At 37.4% G+C, this 20,486-nt stretch overlaps 1 protein-coding gene across 3 annotated transcripts in view; it reads right to left on the reverse strand.

The window, feature by feature from the left end:
• Positions 1-20,486, reverse strand: part of ZFAND3 (zinc finger AN1-type containing 3) — a 296,203-nt gene that overhangs the window by 237,897 nt on the left and 37,820 nt on the right. The window contains exon 1 of one of the 3 annotated variants that reach the window (XM_074332883.1): positions 530-676. The exons of the other annotated variants lie outside the window; for them this stretch is intronic. The gene's annotated coding sequence lies outside the window, so the exon portion shown is untranslated. Of the gene's footprint in view, positions 1-529; positions 677-20,486 lie in introns of those variants that run through there. 3 annotated transcript variants of the gene reach the window in all.

Below are 20,486 nucleotides of genomic sequence, written 5' to 3' on the forward strand. Positions count from 1 at the left end.
AGTACCGCCCAGATCTCCCCAAAACACCTTTCCTGCATCTGGAATGAAAATCAGAGGCAGGTCTGTGCTGGCCCACAGACCTACGAAGCACCGCACACAAAGAGAGCTTGGAGCAGAGGGTCCCCAAGCTGCTCTCCTCTGCCACCCTATCCCACTCCCCACTGGAATTCCTCCGAGGTATACTTGACTGGGAACAGAAAGCCAGCAATTACACAGGGCACAGGGGTTTGAAGGAAGAACAGGGTGTTTCCCCAGGCTGGTCATCACACACGGGCTGGGCATGAGGGCTTTCCCTCTGAGAGTCCTCACTCCAACGGGGACCAACAAGGATGCCTGTTCCAGGCACGACGCTCAATCAACCCCATCAAAGCCTGCCTGTAGGACTGATTAAAAGGGACACAGGGTTATCTGGAGCAGACAAGCTGTCCGGAAGCAAAAACGAGACACTTCCCTGGCATTTAGAAAACCTCATTGGGAACACGGGGACTGAGGGCTACATATGCAGTGAATGAAGTAAACCCCCCATTACCTCTCATTCTATCCGTGATTGTCAAGTGTCTCTTCCTTGCCACTCTGAGAAGCCTGCCCAACCAGATCCATACAAATCCTTTTTCAGAAACTACACTAATTCCCAAACTTAACAGCTTAAAGTTGTTTCCTTTCTCTTATTTCTCCAGTTTCAAAAAAGTATCTACACAACCAGGAACCAAGGAAATAATTTCCATGGTGATCTGAGGTTCATACTAAATATCTACAGAATAACAAATGAGAAGCTGCACTCAGGGATTTCTCTCCCCACAAGCATGAGGAAAATACCAATGAGAAGTCCTATGATTTGTCCATGCTCAAGATAAACAACAAAGATCACCACTTTATGTATTTCCACTGGAGAAATGATGGCACATTATCAAGAATGTCTTTAAAATATATTATTGAACACCAAACAAAGCTCTCCAGGCCTCCACTCACATGCATAAAGTGCCTGCATAAATATGCAAACATTAAAACCCAAGATCCTGTGCCACACAAGGAAATGATTGCTGCAGGCACAGAATTAATTAATACATTTCCAGAGCTTCCACAATGGAGCAGGAATACCTTCAGAGCAAAGGAATTTAATAAACATGCATAAAAATAACTAAATATCTAAAATAACTAATTTCAGCAAGCCCATTTATATCGGTGTGTACTTTAATCTCAGAACCAAGGCAAACAGATCGTGCAAGGACCATCCCATTCCAAGTCACACAGTAATATCCTTACATCAATACGTGCTCTTTCTACCATCCTCCAAAATGCCCTTTGCCTCTGTCTTAAATCACGTAAGACACACACCATAACTCACTATTTTTCTTTACAGACCTTTAGGGGTTAATATGGAAGACTGACCAGAGATAAAATTAACTATCTCATTATCTCCTATAAAGAAGTACAGGTCATTTCAAGTACATGAACAAATACAAGAACTGCTGCAAGGAAAACGTATTCCAAAAATATAGCCTTTATCATACAACATGGATAGGAACCTTTTTCCGTATTTTCTTCTATACCTATCAACATAGTCAAGAAGTATCTAGGTTTGTTTTGCTGTAATGCTAACAGAAATGCCTTCTTTCACCACAAACATGTAGGCAAGAAGTTCTTTCACCTGTTCAGAAGGTAGTAGGGTAACAGCGTATGCCAAGAAATAATAAAGAATGGTATATCTACTGATGTTGAAGGCAGAAACAAATCAGCATCCATAGGATTCCAAAAGTCATCAGGGAAATGAAAACAAAACTTGGATAACTAGTAACCTAAATTGATTTCATTTCTGCTGTGCCTTCCCCATCAGTATATTAACCCAATTAAAAATAACCAATTTCCTTTATCGCCTGCCTCACCTTTTCCTATTAGGTTATATGCTAAAACCAATAATTTTCCAAATCTTCAAGTAGTAATCTTCCTCTCAAATGAAACCTTATGAAGAACACAATTAGAAAATTGAAAAAAGTTTAGGGTAAGCATATAATTCAGATGTAATGGTTTCACATGTTATAAAGTCAATTATTGAAAAAATAAGGCTCATGGGATTAACAGACTGAAATGAAGGGTTATAAATAAGAATCATATACAGAAATGAAATATTATACAAACAAGAATACATAGACGGCAATCAAAAAATCCTGATTCATGCACCTAAGTTGCTAGTGATAACAGATTAATTTTTATTTTAAACAGGTACTCAACTCTGCCTCAGAGTCTTGGGAGGCTCTTCAGATTAAACAGATGGAAATAAATTTAAAAAATACCACCCATACATTTGAGACGTGCACAAAAATGACAATATAATAGCAACACTGTATTAGTGGTAGCCAATGTATGAAAATTGAGTTTATTTTCAAAATAAAATTCTAATCAAATATTTATGAAAGCCTTAAAAGCATCTCCACAGAACACTGAGCAACTATGTCAAATCACTCAGCTAAGCCACCTTCTACTATTATACATCACAACTCTGACCCACCTCCCAGGACATCTCCAATTAGACAGGGGGCGGGAGGTCTAGTCCTTCTCAAGTTCAAGATACAAAAAGGTTATTTGAACCTGAACTCCAAATATGTCTAAGATAATATAATACTATACTCAGCTAAGCCAGTATAAACTGGTGTCCCTCAAATTCAAAGATGAATTTGATGATTGTTCCTCTAGTGAACCTGAAGAGTGCACAAGATTAGTCATTTCCCCCAAAGATGCACCGAGACAAGTCTTTTGGACCGGTAGATCCTCCAAGTATCATCTCTGCCCCAATCAGATAAGCCAAGTGTGACAACGGCCAGCCAGCTGGCTAAGGCCAGCCCGACACCTATTGTTTTAATGACCCACAGCTAAGAAGGCTTATTATGGATTGAACTGTGCCACATCCCACCCCCCCAAAAAAAGATATGCTCAAGTCCTAACCCCCACTATGTCAGAATGTGACCTTGTTTGGATTTAGGGTCTTGACAGAGGTACCCAAGTTAAAATGAGCTCGTTAGGGTGGGCCCTCACACAAGATGACTGGGAAACCTGTACAGACAGGCACGTGCAGAGAAAAGGCGCCACCTCCCAGCCCAGGAGAGGCTGGCACAGATGCTTCCCTCACATCCCGAACCAGGAACCAACCCTGCAACACCTCCACTTCTGATTTCCAGCCTCCAGAACCCTGAGGCAATGCATGTTAAACTACCCGTTTGTGGTACTTTGTTACAGCAGCCCTAACACACCAATACAAATGGTTTTCACATTTTCAAGCAGCGGAAAACACAATCAAAGAATGTTATTTTTTAACGTGAAAATTGTAGGAACTCACATTTCGGTGAACACAATCACACTTACTCGTTTCCGCATTGTGTCTGACTGCTCTTGCGCTGCAGGGGCAGAGCTGAGTAGCTGCATGAGACTATATGGTCCAAAATATTTACTCTCTAGCCCTTTACAGAAAACTTTCCCAGTCTGAGAATAACAACTACGAGTACGTCACAAAGCATCACACTACAGTGTATACACAGACGGGAAGAAGGTGAATCTGTTACTATTTTCCATCTTTCTTTCAGTTGTTCTTCAGTATCCTGCTTTTCTTCAAAAAATTAGCTACATCACACCTACTTTCCAAGGCTACTACTGTGTGGAGATCAAGTGAGTGTTAAATATGAATGCCTCATTAAATTACAAAACATAATAAACATGCAAATTATAAAATTCCATGCACATACAACATAAATACGTTGAAATACATAATTTTAAGGGAAACAACTAACATATTTCTGGATCATGAACCTGATAAGCCCACCAACGTTAGCAGAACTTGCGTGACTGATAAAACCAGATAAAATACTTCACATAACTGTCAATGACAGATCCAAGAATCATAAGCACATAAATGATCCCACTCAAATTCAGTAAGCCGAAGCAAGCAAACAAGTGTTACATATGAATGAAGGCTGTGTTAACCACTTATTATCAAACTACCAATTTATCAATCAAACTACAGGCTAGCACATGGAAACAATGATAAATTGTGTTAGCAATAACTCTTGGTTCCAATTTCCTAAAAGATAAAATCTCCTAATTGTTCATTGAAAAAAACAATTAGGTACCACCGCTTTGGTCAATTGTTTGGCAGTATCTACTACAGTTGAACAAAAGAGTCGTATGCTATAACCCAGTAATCCAATTACTTGATACATGCCCAACAGAAATGCATACACATGTATTCCAAAAGCCGTGTAAAAGAATGTTCAAACAGCACTCTTTTATAACAGGCCCAAAATGGAAATAATCCAAAGGTCCATTTATAGAAGGAATAAATGAATTATAGTAAATTCACACAATGAAATACATTTCGGCAATGAGAATTAACAAATTATTCCTACACACAACATGGAATAATCTCACAAACATAAAGACACCAGACTAAAAGCAAAACACACAAATAACATCATTTATACAAAGCTCAATAACAGGCAAAATTAATCTATGACACTAGAAGGTAGGAGAGTGGATAGTTTGGAGAGGCAGGTTGGGGGAACTAATTGGGAAGGGATATGAAAGGGCTCCTGAGGTGCTGGTAATGTTCTATCTCCCTCCCTAAGTCATGTTCACCTAGAACAGCATCCCAAGCTGTCGAGTTACAACTGGTGCCCTGTGCATGTGCATGCGTGAATGCGTGTATCATATATCATACTTCAATAAATGGTTAACCAAAAAATTAAGTTCTATTTCTAGGAGCTGCTATCTAAGAATACTGGAAATAGAATTTATTATGCTCTTACTAGACCAACAGTCCCAAAGATAACCATAAACTCTGAACAAAATACAAAAAGTAACTACCTGAAGGCACTGGAGAGCAATCAAAAGCAGACAGACACTGGAAGTGAGTCACTGGAAAAAAGAAATATCACTAAGGAAGTTTTCTTTTTTTTTCTTTTTAATGGCTTTTTGCCTGAAGGCAGGCCCAGTTAAGCATTGTTAGGTAACTGAATGTGGATAGAAACTAACTCTTACTGGTATGAAGAACTAGAGAACAGAGTTCAGAATGATTTCACCAGGTGGAAACTGAGAGGTGAAATCAAGGAAAGGAGAAAGTCACAAAGGAAGAGGTCCCAAAATCTACATATAAACTTGGCCCCACATCTCTGCCTGATTCCTGAAATATGCATGTGTAGGACAGATTATGAGCATTCTTGATTAGACTAAAAACTGAATACAGATTTAAACTACCAACCACAGGAGAAGATTAGTTGGAGATGAGCCCATCCTACTAAAACCAAATACAGAAATCAATACTCTTTGGAGGTACACAACAGATCCAAAATCTCTACAACAAATTTGTTCACAATGTCCAACATGTAATTCCAAATTACTACACATTCAAAGAAACAGGGAAACATGACCCGTAGACAAGACAATCAATAGAGACCAACACCAAGACAACCTGGATGTTTTATTTAGCAGAGAATTTTTTAACCTTCACCAAGGTTTCTCTAATGTTAACATCTTACATAACCCTCATACAGCTACAAAAACCAGGAAATTAACTGACATAATACTATTAACTAACTTACAAACCTATGTGAATTTTGTCAATCAATCCACTAATATTTTTTTAATGGCCCAGCATCCAATCCGAGATATCCCACATTGCATTTAGTTTTCATGTATTGTTAATCACCACCAACCTGAGGTAGTTTCTCAGTCTTTCTTTATAGACAAGATATTTAAAAGCAACTGTATGTTCAAGGATTAAAAAGGAAAACATGCTCATAACAAATAGGAAATCTCAGCAGAGAAATGGAAACTATTAAAAAGAACCAAATGAAAATTCTAGATTGGAAAATACAATATCCAAAATAAAAACATTCAATGGATGCAGACAAACTATGGCAGAAGAGTCAGTATACTTAAAGAAAGATCAATTGCAATTATTCAGTCTGAACAGAGAGGGGGGAAAAAAGAAAAAGAAAGAAACCTGAACAGTCATGTGTGGTACAATACCAAAAGTCTAAACCTACGTGTAATAGGTATAATCAGAGTCCTATAATCAGAAATGAGAGTGATGGAACAGGACTGCGAAATGCTGGCGTTACCTCAGGGGCAAGTCTCTACAGGGACATCCCCATAGCCACGGGGACAAAAGCCAATACTTTTGTTGGATAGGACCATGAGTTCCCTTCCGCTGGCCCACCTGCAGGTCCTCGGGAAAGGCCCTATGGCTCGTTGTGGGAAAGAATTTGGTCTTTCTACTTCTAGATCTATTCACATTTTCCTTTTCGCCTTACCTTGGTCTTGGTAGTTTGTATCTTTCTAGGAATTTGTCCATTTCATTAAAATTACCTAATTTGTTGGTGTAGAGTTTTTCTAAATTAGTATTGCTTTATAATCTGTTTTGTTTCTGTAAGGGGTGGGGGTAGTGACGTCCCTCTTTCATTCCTGATTTTAGTAATTTGATTGTTCTCTCTTCTTGGTCAGTTTAGCTAAAAGGTTTGGCATTTTAAAAACATCTTTTCAAGGAACCACCTTTCGATTTTATTGCTTTTCTGTTTTTGTTTTTACTTCATTGGTTTTTGCTCTAATCTTTCCTTCTGCTTACTTTTGGGTTTAGTTTTGTTTGGTGGTCTTATACTAGTATCTTACGGTGAAAGATTAGGTTATAAAGTTGAGATCTTTTTTCCTTTTTTAGTGTAGTCCTTTACAGCTATCAATTTCCCTGTGAGAATTACTCTAGTTGTGTCCCACATGGGTCAATGAGCTGTGCCCTGCACAACTAGATTGATGACAACAAGCTGCCACTGAGCTTCCAGAGGGGCAGCCGGATGGCTCAGTTGGTTAGAGCATGAGCTCTAAACAAGGTTGCCAGTTCAATTCCCACATGGGATGGGAACTGAACTGGCAACCTTGTTGAGCTGCATTCCCTGAAACTAAAGATTGAAAGCGGTGACTGGACTTGGAGCTGAGCTGCGCCCTCCACAACTAGACTGAAGGACAACGACTTGGAGCTGATGGGCCCAGAGAAACACTGTTACCCAATATTCCCCAATAAAATTTACAAAAAGAAAAAGACAGTTTGGTAGTGGCAGATATATGTAATATATATATATATATATATATATATATATATATATATACACACACACACACATATATATATTATATACTATATATATATATATTTCACACACACCCCCAAAGGAATAGAGCTGAGAATGCAAAAATAAACCCTCTAATTTATGGCCAATTAATCTTTGACTAGAGTGCTAAGACAATTCAATGGGAAATGAGTAATCTTTCCAACAAATGGCACTGGATAACTGGATATCCACATGCAAAAAATAAAGTGGGACCCCCCACCCTAAAACAAAAACAACAAAAAAACACGAAAGCAATCATAAACCTAAATATAAGAGTTAAAAAAAAACAATAACACTCTTAGACGAAAACCTAGGTGTAAATCATCATGACCTTGGATTAGACAATGGTTTCTTAGACATCTAAGACAACAAAAAGCAAAACCAACAAAAATTAGACATCAAAATGTAAAACTTTTATGTTGCATACCATCAATGAAAGACAACCCACAGAATGAGAAAAAACGTTTAGAAATCACACACCTGCTCAGAAACTTGTATCCAGAATCTATAAAGAACTCTTACAATTCAATATAAAACAAATAACCCAATTTAAAAATGGGTAAAGGATATGAATAGACATTCTTCCAAAAAAGATACACAAATGGCCAACAAGCACATGAAAAGATGTTCAACATCATCAGTCATTAGCAAAAGGCAAATCAAAACCACAATGAGAGGGGCCGGCCCGGTGGCTCCAGCAGTTGGAGCTCCGGGCCCCCAACTCCGAAGGCTGCCGGTTCGATTCCCACATGGGCCAGTGGGCTCTCAACCACGAGGTTGCCAGTTCAATTCCTCGAGTCCTGCAAGGGATGGTGGGCTACGCCCCCTGCAACTAAGATTGAACACGGCACCTTGAGCTGAGCTGCTGCTGAGCTCCCAGATGGCTCAGTTGGTTGGAGGACGTCCTCTCAACCACAAAGTTGACAGTTCGACTCCTGCAAGGGATGGTGCGCTGCGCCCCCTCCAACTAGCAACGGCAACTGGACCTGGAGCTGAGCTGCGCCCTCCACAACTAAGACTGAAAGGACAACGACTTGAAAAAAAGTCCTGAAAGTACACACTGTTCCCCAATAAAGTCCTGTTCCCCTTCCCCCTCAAAAAAAAAATCCAAAAGAATATACAAAAGAGCTCCTAGAACTAAAAAAAAATAAATAAGTTTAAAAAAAAAACCCACAATGAGATACCATTACTTATCTACTAGGATGGCGATAATCACAAAGACAGATAATAACAAGCGCGGCTGAGGATGTGGAGAAATTAAGACCATCATACACTGCTGGTTGGAATGAAAAACCAACTACTATTTTGGAAAAGTTTGGTACTTCCTCAAAAAAGGTTAAGCATGGAGTTACTATATGACCCAACAATTCTACTCCTAGATATGTATTCAAGAAAAATGAAAACATCTACACAAAAAGTTGTATACCAATGTTCATAGCAGCATTACATACTAACCAAAAAATTATCTGATATATGATAAATAAAATGTGGCATAGCCATAAAATGGAATACTACTGTGCAACAAAAAGGAATGAGTACTAACGTATATAACCTTTAAGATAGTTTGTTAAGTAAAAGCAGCCAAGTATAAAAGACCACGTATGATTCCATTTATATGAAATGCCCAGAATATGCAAATCTATAGACACAAAAATTAGATCAGCAGTTGTTTAAAGCGAGGACAGGGGGATAGGAGGAAATGGGGAGTGACCATGACTGGGTACATAATTTCTTTTAGGGGTGACAAAAATGTTCTAAAATTAGATGGTGGTGATGGCTGTACAACCCTGTGAATGTAATAAAAACTACTCAAATGGGTGAAGAGTATGTAACTTATATCTCCAGAAAACTGTTAAAATAGAGGTATAGCAAAACTGCCAGAAAACTAAAATGGAATCCTAAAAAATTTCATTCAATTTACTCAAAAAAGCCTGGAAAATATAAAGAAAGGAACAAAAAAGAGTTGGGACAAATAAAACAAATACTAACATAACAGACCTGAATCCACCCATATCAATAATTACATTGAATATTAACAAACTCCAGTTAAAAGGCAGATATAGTCTGAATGATATGTCAAAACCAAGAAACAAATGCATGCTGTCTACAAGAGACATACTTTAAATACAAAGAATCAAAAAGGCTGAATGTAAAAGGATTCAAAAGGACACACTAAGCAATGAGTAAGAAGCTTAAGAAGGCCGGGGTGGCTATATTCACTTCAAAGGACTTTATTATCAGAGTGATGGTGAGAAAAAACAAAGAAATAATGATAATATATATTATAAGTGAGGGTTACAAAATATGCAGTGGGAATGTAGAGAGAAGAGTAATGAAATCAACCTGACAAAGTCAGGAAGGCTTTCTGATAAATTTTGATAATAATAAAAGGTCATTCATCAAGGAAAATTACAATAATAAATGTATATGAGCTTAATATTAAAGCTGCAAAATACATACAGCAAAATTTTCCAAAATTTTAATGACAAAGATAAATTCACATAGTTGGAGATTTTAATACTCGTCTCTCAGCAATTGATAAAACTAGATTTAGAAAACCAACACAGAAGGTCCAAAGACACTACCAATAACCTTGAGCTAATTGACATTTATAGAACTATACTCAACAACTGTAGAATACACGTTCTTTTCATCAAGACCAGCATATTTCAAAACAACCTATAGTTCAAAGAAAAAAAATCAAGAATAAAATTAGAAAATACCCTGAACTGAATCAAAATAAAAATACAATATACTAAAATGTGTGAAATATAGCTAAAGCAGAACTGAGAGAAAAATGTATACCTTTAAATGCCAGTATTTGAAAAAAAGAAAAGTATAAAATGCCCTAAGAGCCTACACCAGGAAACTGGAAGAAGTGCAAAAAAAAAAAACCCAAAGTAGAAGGAAGGAAATTAAAATAGGGGCAAAAGTCAGACTGATAGAAAAACAAACAATAGAAAAAATGAATAAAGGAAAAGTTAGGTTTCATAAAAGACTAACAAAATTGATAAACACCTATTCCCAACATCAGAAATGAAACAGGCAGTATCACTATAGACCCTACATACATTAAATAAACAATAAATGAACGTCTACTGCCAACAAATTCAACAACTTAGATGAAATGGATAAAATCTGTGAGAAATACAACTTTAAAAAAAACTGACATGACACAGATTAAAATATCCTAATAGCCCTCACTCTATTAAAGAAATTTAATTCCTCATCAAATGAATTCTCACAAAGAAAACCACAGGCCCAGATGGTTTCACTGGCTAATTCTCTCAAACATTTAAGGAATAACTAATGCCAGTTGAACATGAAGTCTTCTAGAACAGAAGGGGAAAAAAAGAAAACATTTACCAACTCACTTTTAGGCCATCATAACCCTCAAAGCAAAACCTGACAAAGAAAACGACCGACTAATATTCTTCACGAGCAATGTGCAAAAATCCTTACTTAAGAATCTATTAATACTAACAAATGGAACTCATGGATATATTTAGAAAAATGATACATCATGACCAAGTGAGGCTGACCTCACGAAAGCAAGGTTGTTGTAACACTAAACAAATAACTCATCCTCATGCACTACATCATTTCAGAAGAGATCTCTTTATTACAAAAAAATCTAAGAATGTCCCTAACTTTCTCAAAACTCTCTGGTGCTCCACGTACCCACATGCAAGACAGAAACCTTAACACAGTTTCACAAGCCGCCCTTCGCAGCAGCTGGTTACCAACTCCAACATGCATCCCATACTCCTCTGCAACGGCCAGTGACGCCCTCTGCCTAAGGCAGGTCACTCCCTTCCTTCCTTCCACTCCCAAACTCCAAACCTACACCTCACCTGACTTCCTCAGAAAGCCGTCCTGACTTTGTCAAATTGATTTCATTACTCTTCTTTCTACATTCCAGCTGCACCTTTTGTAACAATTATAATAGATATTACCATTATTTCTTTGTTTTTTCTCACTATCACACCCACAGGGCAGGAGCCAAATCCTTTTACCATATGAACAAAATAAAGAAGAAAAATCATGATTATTTTAATAAGATGCAGTGAAAAACATTTGACTAAAGTCAATACACATCTATGAAAAAAAGCTTAAACAAATTAAGAACTAAAAGAAATTTCTTCAATCAAATAAAGGCATCTAAGAAAAATACTCAATCATACTTAACTTCCAAGAAGCATTAACCTCAGTAACAATAGTCAACATTTATATGTGCTTATTTATATCTCACTGGTCCTCACAACCTTGTTTTAAAAAAGAAAAAGAAAAAATGCCTCCCATAGGGAGCTTCTATTGTCCCAACTGCTATAATAGCAACTCTGGGTCAGAAATGTTAAATCACATACCCAAGGAAGAATCCAGTCTTTGACTTAAAGCACTTTTCCACGACAGCATGCTGTCTCTTCAGGTTCATGTCACAAAGAACAATTAGTCCCCCCACAAACCACACTTTGGTAACCTTGTCAAAGACTTGAGGGAGAGACCCTGATGTGGCAATTCTTAAAATGTTCTAGCCACGCCACTCGTTTAAGGTGATCACAGCTAACAGTAAGACACTTAAACAGCTATTTATTGTTCATTAGCTGATAAAATAAAAAAGACCACCACCAATGTGGAATGAAAATTTTTAAAACCCATATTAAGAAGAATTTCAAATCCCCGTTCCTCAAAATGGCGGCAGCGAACAACCATTGGTAAGTAAGTAACCTTTCCCTGAACGGGTCTAAAATGTAGCAGGAAAACAGGTCATTCAAGGCCTCTAAAAATTTGTATCTCTAATCAGCTACCTGTCAGTGCCTTAACTGAGCAGCTGTCAGCTGGAAACTTAGGACCACAGCTCCTTAACAGAGAAGCCGGATCAGAGGGCCACTTTTGAGTTTGTTTCTGAGTCATATGAATTTTTTATGTAGGAAAATATGAATGCTGTCTTAACATTTCCATCTGTGATACACCCACAGCCAGCAAGTTCCACAATGAGGCTGGATTTGCTTCTTTACAGAACAACATGCACTTTACTTCAAAGCACAAGGGAAATCCAAGCCTCTTCAAATAATCTAACAGAACTACAAAAAAAAAAATAGGATTTTTTTTCCATAAACTAGCTAGGCCACCCAGCTGCCTATAGACCAATCATTTCTATGTATCCTCTTTTGTGCCTTTGTGTTCCCTAAAGGGGAAAGCTTGACAATGAGTCTTCATTTGTCTAGGACAAAACATGAAACAATTAAAATAGGCCTTCTCCACAAACAGAGATGTCCTCTCCGTGGCCATCCAGGTCCTTATAAAGGAGTCGGTATGTTTCCTAACACAGTACCTTTTATACACAAGTTCCTAAAAGGCATGGTGAGTTTCTCATCTGACCTTACTACTGTTGAAAGTCAGTGACCACAGAAGTATCTCTCACTGACATTTACAGTGATTGAGGTAAAAATAAGGACCTCTTTTCTTCAAGCGACACAGAAAACTCAAAGGTCACTGGATAATACTCTACCACGTGGAGTGCACCAGTTATCTCAGCTACTTCTGAATTCAAAATATCTGCGTTCAGCCATCTTTGGGAGCGTCCTATACAAACCACTGAAGGACCTAAACTTTTATTCAAGTAGTCTCAACAAAATCTCTTTATTGTGACTAATTTATGGATAAGCCAATATTGTAACTTCAAACTTCTCTTTAATTCCAAGAATTCAGAAATCTTTGGATGTCTTTAAAAACAAGAAGCCCTTTTTAGATTTCTTTTCCTATTAATTACCTAAAAAGGGGGGAAAGAGGAGAGTTATTATCAAAGTAATTTAGAATTCCCTCAAGTACCACATCATGTAACACTGCTGAGCAAACTATAGATCAACACTCTGAACTTCACCAATACCACCCTCAAGTCTAATTTTAGGAAGAAATTAAAAACATTCAAAGAATGATAATCTCAACCAGTTACTTTCTAACACACTTCTTTTTTTTAAGCTCTCCTCTCGCTAAGTAATGCCAATCCAACCACCATCACCATCAGCCTGGGGCTGGCAGAGTTGCAGCTATCTCAAGGTTAAAGTTAGGAGCTGCCATCTTAACAAGAGGCAGACGTTGCCTCAAGAGACGTGGTACTAGAGCGCACAGACCAGAAATGAAGTAATGCTTTCTTCAGAGATCCCAAACCGCTAATGGGTGAAAGCCCCACTCCCAGTTTCAGTTTGAGCAAAGAAATTTGTGCGACCACGATCCTACCCCCAAACCTGCCTATGGACCACATTCTCTGTGATCCACTCCTATTCAACCCAGCTCTCCACCCCCAGTGGCAGGAGCCTTCCCTCCTGCTTCCTAAGCACCTGTCCTTTGTGTCGCTAATCTGCAGCTAAATTCTGAGGCCAATTTATTTTCTCCACTCAAACCACATCCCCAACCCATATAGTCCCATTTCACATAAAATTTGTTTCAAGATATTACAATGCATGTGAAATATGTAGTTTCTAAATTTTCAGCAAAAAGGGAAATTCTTCAGTTAAAAAAGGCTAAGAAAATGCTTAACTGCAATTACAGTTTTATCTGAGTTTAAAAAGCATAATTTCAACAGAGAAAAAATATATACAGGAAAATATTGACAAGTCTTATTTTACATATGTGTGTGTGTAATTTTCTTGAATTGGTCTTCATGCAAAAAAGACTCCTGAATCCTTGTGCATTGTTGGTGGGAATGTAAACTGGTGCAACCACTATGGAAAACAGTATTAAAGTTCCTCAAAAAATTAAGAATAGAACTATAATCCAACAATTCCATTCTGGGTATGTATCTGAAGGAAACAAAACCACTGTCTGGAATAGAAATCTGCACCCTACTCCCTTGTTCACTGCAGCATTATTTACTATGGCCAAGACATGGAAACTTATTATCTATCAGGACATAAATGGATACAGAAAACGTGTTACATATATAAAATAGAAAATTATTCAGCCGTGAGAAAGAAGAAAATCCTGCCACTTGAAGACAACATGGATGGACCTTGAGGGCATTGTGCTAAGTGAAATAAGTCAGACAGAGACAGACAAATACTGTATGACCTCACTTACATGTGGAATCTAAAAAAAAAAAAAAACAGCTCATAGTTACTGAGAATAGATCACTGGTTGACAGAGAGGATGGGGGGATGGAGGGTGAAATGGGTAAAGGTGGTCAAAGGTACAAACTTCCAGTTTGAGATAAATGGGGGGGCCTATAACTTACTGTACAGCAAGTATAGGTAACAATGCTGTAATGCATATTTGAAAGCTGCTAAAAGAAAAGATCTTAAAAGTTCTCATCACCAGGAAAAAAATTTTTGTAACTACGTGTGGTGACAGATGGTAAACTTATTGTGGTAATCATTTCACAATATATACATACATCAAATCATTATGCTGTACACCTAAAACTAATACGTCATATGTCAATTATATCTCAATTTTTTTTTAAAGGCTATTCAACACAGGCATAATACACTTGAGAATCTGCTACATTCTCTCTCCTAACCATTCATCACGTCCCATTGGGAAGATGAAACTTGCAGGAAAATCTATAATCCTTCCCATGTAGAATTATGGTAAGTACTCAACAGTTCTCATATTTAATTAAGAAACCAACATTTTGCTTATCTTTGATCCCCAGTAAGTGTGCCATTATGGAGAATGTTGTCTGGTAAGAACATAAAGGTAACTTTAACCTGTCTATATACATGAATGAAAAAAGAAATCATGGGGATAGACTCAAAGCAAAAGTCTTATTTGATGTAGACTTTTTATTTAAATTCAAAAGCAGAACTTTTAAGTTGTCACTAATCTTAAAATTGATTAAGGTATGTGTCATCAACTTCATAAACTTGGTAAAGGTATATCCTTAAAGGATCAGTTGGGAAAGAAGTCTCTACCTTAGGCCTCAGTAATCCGGACAATCCCTTCCTTAGTGCATGTCATCTAGCCAGTCCATCCCCCATTTTAGACAAAAACAATTGGACCTGTCAGGATTCCGCATATGGTCCAAACACCATTTGTCCTGGACTATTGGGTTTGTCTGTCTCCCAGAACAGATGGATGCCTTGCTCTAGTTAGGCAGTTGTTATCATCGAATCCGTACTGTTTACCCATTTGAAAATGTTTGAGAAATCATTTTGGCTAACCTGAATAGAAAAATCTACGAAACTAAAACTTTTCAACGATCACGCCAAAACAGGTCATCATTAAGAATCCAAGAAATCAAAGTATAACATAAAGAATAAAATTAAAATCACATAAAATTTTCTTAGGCTATTCCCTCGAGTGCATTTTTAAAAAACGAGGCTAGATCCAGACTCAACAGGCAAGCGTGCCATAAATCAGTTATTCCATTTCAACCCGTGACAGTGGTGGCGGAGGGGTCAGTGCAGCACCACACATACAACATACGCGTGTGCCTACTACCAATAATAGTTCAATAAATACCACTAATATCATGTCTTTTGTCACGTGCTTCCCTCTGTCCGGAATATCTGTCCTCCCTGCTTCTCCCCATCTGAGCCATATCCATTCTTCAGTCTTTTTCAAGTCATTCTTGACACCTGCCTTACCTGAAACGCCATGATGGCTTTCCTCATCTTTGATACCCAATTGTTTGCGGCCTGTAACATTCATCACGCTATTTAACGAGACAATGCTTTAAATTTTAGTTAATATTTCATTGTCATATAATGGTATAGATCTCGAGCAGAGGAGACGCTCCAAGTCTTCACCGAGCTTCAGCTCATCCTTCGATGCCCGGTTCCACACCTGTCAGTGCTCTACAGAAACTAAAGCAACATTCCGTAAATAAATGCCATAAGAATGAATGACCAAATAAAGGCACAGAAATTTAAATACCACTGAAATTAAGTTACAAACAAGGAAGGACATAATGCAATCAATTCCTTAATCAAAATGACGCCTATACCATTAGCCATTCTACAGAGAATACAAAATTTGACAGATAGTCTCAACTCAGAATTGGAATTCTTTTCCCTAATGCCTTGTATTTCTAAAGGGTCAGCCAGCAGGGGGAGTGCAAGTTCATTAACACTGTAACCACAAAATACTTAACGGCTAACAAATTTTTCAAATTCTGGAAATTTTTTAAAATTAAACTTCTGAGTATTAACCATAAAAATCACTGGAGCCCATCTACTTATAAATTATTCTACATAATATAAATACTCCATAAAATTGTCACCTCTTACATCAAGTTCTTTTGTGATACAGGTACATTCCAAATAAGTAAAATAGAAACATATATCCATTTTAAAGGCAGAAAAATAAATCTATATCAATCAAACTTCAGATGACAATGGAGAAAAGCTGCTACTGTCTAAGATGTTACCCAAACTGAAGTGCAAGGCCAGTCTCCTAATTCTAGCAGCTTCTCCTCAATTCAGTCTCCATCTATTGTTCATCCCAAGCCCTCATCAGCTGGTCTCCAAGTTGCTGCTCTCAGGACCCTTTCCACTAAGCAAACCTCATTTTCAGTCTTTGACCATAAGAGTCATCATAAAATAGTTAAGACCCTGGAAATTATATCTTTTTAAGATACAATTTAAGGAGGAGTTCTGTTGGCACACACACACACACACAAAAACAAACGGGAGGGGGAGGAGGATACAACATCAACATCAACAAACAGAAAAAAAAAAAATCAAATTCAAAAAAAAAACTATGACTACTCAGGTAAAATAAAAAAAAAAAAAAGTGAGTCGTGTGTGTCTGTAAAAAAAAAAAAAGAGAGACAGGTGGAATCTAAGTGTACTACTAATGTGTTCTTCTCAAAAAAAAAAAAACTATTATATATATTATTATATTTGAGCCTTACAATAACCCTTCTGAAAAAAAGGCAACATTTTTTTTTTTTCACAATCAGAGGAGGAGAGGTGTGGAGAGGTTGTCTTATTCAAACAAACAAAGCCAACAAGTAAGTGGTAGCTGTTAACCTGGGCTTTCTAGCTGCAAAGTGAAAGCTCTTAGCATGACAACATGATGTCTTCCTGAAGCCAAGGCCAGAACATGTGCACTGGAAATACAGCTGACCACACACCACTTTTTTTTTTTTTTTTTCAATAATAAAATAATAAATTATTATATGCCAACAAATTAAAAAAAAAAAAAAAAGAAAAAACAACAAACAACACACAACAAATCAATGATCAAGAAGAAAGAAAAAAAAAAAAAAAAACAATAACTAAAAAAGAAAAAGAATCAAAAAAAAAAAAAAAAACAACAAATAGAAGTCCAGGACCAGAGGGCTTCACTAATGAATTCTACCAAACATTTCAAGAAAAAATGCCAATCCTTCTCCTCAAAAAAAAAAAAAAAGAAGAGGAAAACTTCCAAACTTGTTTTACGAGGCCAGCATCACCCAAACCCAAAACCAGACAAGGATACTACAAGAAAATTACACATCAATAGCCCTGATGAACACAGACAGAAATCCAAAACAAAAAAAAAGCAAATTGAAAAATACAATAAAAAAAAAAAAACAATGTCAAAGTGGGATATATTCCAGGGATACAAAGAAGAAGAAACAACCACACACACACAATATCATCATCATCATCAAAAAAAAAAAAAAAAAAAAAAAGTATCATCATACTCAGTAATTAAAAAAAAAAAAAAGCTCCTCTAAAAAAAAGAAGAAAAAGACAAAGCAAACTCACACCACCACTTTTATCCAACATAGTACTGGAAGGCATACCCAGGGTAAAAAAAAAAACAAAAAAAAAAAAAAAGGCATCCACATTGGAAAAAAAAAAAAAATCTCTATTTGCAGATTCCATACCTAGGATTCAATTTAACCAAGGAGGTGAAAGATCTACACAAACAAAACTGTTAAGACACTGATGAAACTGACTGAAGACACAAAAAAAAAAAAAAAAAAAATATGCAAATGGATGGGGAGAATATTATTTATTAATCCATACTACTACCCAAAGCAACAAAAAAAAACAAAATCCCAATCAAAAAAATTTTTCGTTTCAAAGAAAAAAAAAAAAAAAAAAAAAAAAAAAAAAAAACAAAAAACCCAAACCAAGCAGCCAAAGCAAAGAGAAGAGAGAAAAGCAAAGCTAGAGGCATCACAATTCCTTTCTACTATATATATTACATATAGTCAGTCATCAAGTATGTGTGGTACTCTGGCACACACAACACACACATCAGTGGGACACACAGGAGAGAGAGAGAAGAAATAAACCCATGTATACATTAATTTATAATGAGATGAATGAAAAAAAAAAGCCCCCCCCAAAAAAAAATAAAAAGAAAAGAAGATGTATGTGTACACACACACACACACACACACACACACACACACACACACACACACACAGAAGAGATATATTCTGCCATGGAAAGAAGAATTCCTGCCATTTGTGACAATACTGATGGACCTTGATAGCATTATGGTAATTGAAATACACGGACAAAGGCAAATACTACATGATATCTCTTATAGGTGGTATCTTTAAAAAAAAAAAAAAAAAAAAAATCACAGAGAGAGAAAAAAGTGGTTGCAGGGGGGGGGGGGGGGGGATAAGGAGAGAGAGGCAAAAAAAAACAAAAAAAAATGAATGATGATACATGAGTAGAAGTCAGTGTGACGTGCCCAATGCTGGTCCTGGGGTAGCATCTCTGTTCTTTCCAGCTCTTCCAGTCCAAAGAAATGACAGTGCAGTTACTGGCAAACTCAAAAATGATGTTTGCAGCAGAGCACTGTAAACACAGAAGAGCCAATTAAGCATTGATAACTCAAGGAGTAAACACATTGGTCTTCAAAGCACCACACAAAGGGTTGTTCTAAAACAACAGCTTATGTAACTTTCGTAACTTTTCCTTACCTGGTTTAACAAAGATCTCAGTCACACTTAACAAATATTAAATATACAGTGTTTTAGAAAAGTTGGGCAGAAATACATGCCATTCAAATCAACAAATACAAATATATAGCAGAATGTGTTTTATAATCAATGCCCCACTTTTCAGTCAGTATGTGGGAATGTAGGCTTTGGATATGTACCGGGGGTGCCAAAAAATGCAGACAAGCGGACACTTTGGTCAACGTTGCTCAAGCAGCAGTTCACCATCATCAGAAGTGTCTGGATGTGGATGGTAACCACTTTGAGCACCTCTCGTAATCGCAGAAGTCAAACATTACTTGTATTCATCTTTTGTTATCGGTATATACTGAGTATTACAATTTTAATACAGTTTTTTTCCTTTCTTAACATGTGTATACATTTTTTGGCACCCTCTGTATTTGCAAATTTAAAATTTTTAAGAAAAAACTACCCTCTACTGTTAGAAGCCATCCTCTTTCATGAGCCTAAAATCTCAAGAACAATTTGAAAGCCGTAATCCACAATCTACTCAAATGCTGGTTTGTTTTAAATCTTATTCAAAACTTGGCACACTTCAAGTCTAGCTCCTCCCACCCCTACATCTTGCCATTCTGGTGAGAAGTTTGGAAGGCCCTCAGTATCTGTGGCAAACCATCTACAATTTACCATCCTCTCCCCAGGAAAAATGCCCCCAGAGGCTCTTGTGGCATAAAGCTGCATGTGTCTCCCAGGGAAGAGGACCCTGCAATTCTGGTCATGCCAGGCTGAATCAGGGGACGATGCTGCAGCCTGAGGCAGCCATGGACACTAAGTTCAAACTTGACCCGACAGGGTAACTGTCCATGGAATGGGGACAGATCTATCCAGACGCTCCCATAAACAGCAGCGCACAGAGTTCAGGCGGTGCTCCGAGCGAGTCTCCATCGTCATGACGACTCCTCCTTTTCCATCCTGGGAAGTAGGAGGCCCCTGAAGTGAACGCACAGTTAGCAAGCAGGCGATACTGGACGCTACTGCACATTTCTCTCAATAAAGCCCCATTCCTGAAGGTGTGTGTCTATTCTGCACAACCCTTAAAATGTCTACCTAACACAACTGATTTACTCCTCTAGACACACCAATGTGTTCACCTCATCATACCCCTGGACCTGGTCACTGGACAGCCAGGCTGTCACACACACCATCACGCCCTCTGGCAAGTCAAGTCAAGGCCAGACCCTTCCCATTACCTAAGTCTTTCTCATCACAATAATCCGTAACAACCCTGAGCTGCTTCATAACTCATCTCCTTCAAGACTTCTCCAACTGATCCAAATGATATTAAATTACTCCTTTACTCTGTAACTCCTCCATATATTTAGTTTGTTCTATAAAGCACCTACTTCAATGAACTTTAGAGATTCAGCTCAACCTACAGTGAACAGAAATTACCTCATGCTAAACATTATTTGAAATTTGCTTG

Source organism: Rhinolophus sinicus, linkage group LG05 (assembly GCF_036562045.2).
Source record: "Rhinolophus sinicus isolate RSC01 linkage group LG05, ASM3656204v1, whole genome shotgun sequence".
Classification (NCBI taxonomy): domain Eukaryota; kingdom Metazoa; phylum Chordata; class Mammalia; order Chiroptera; family Rhinolophidae; genus Rhinolophus; species Rhinolophus sinicus.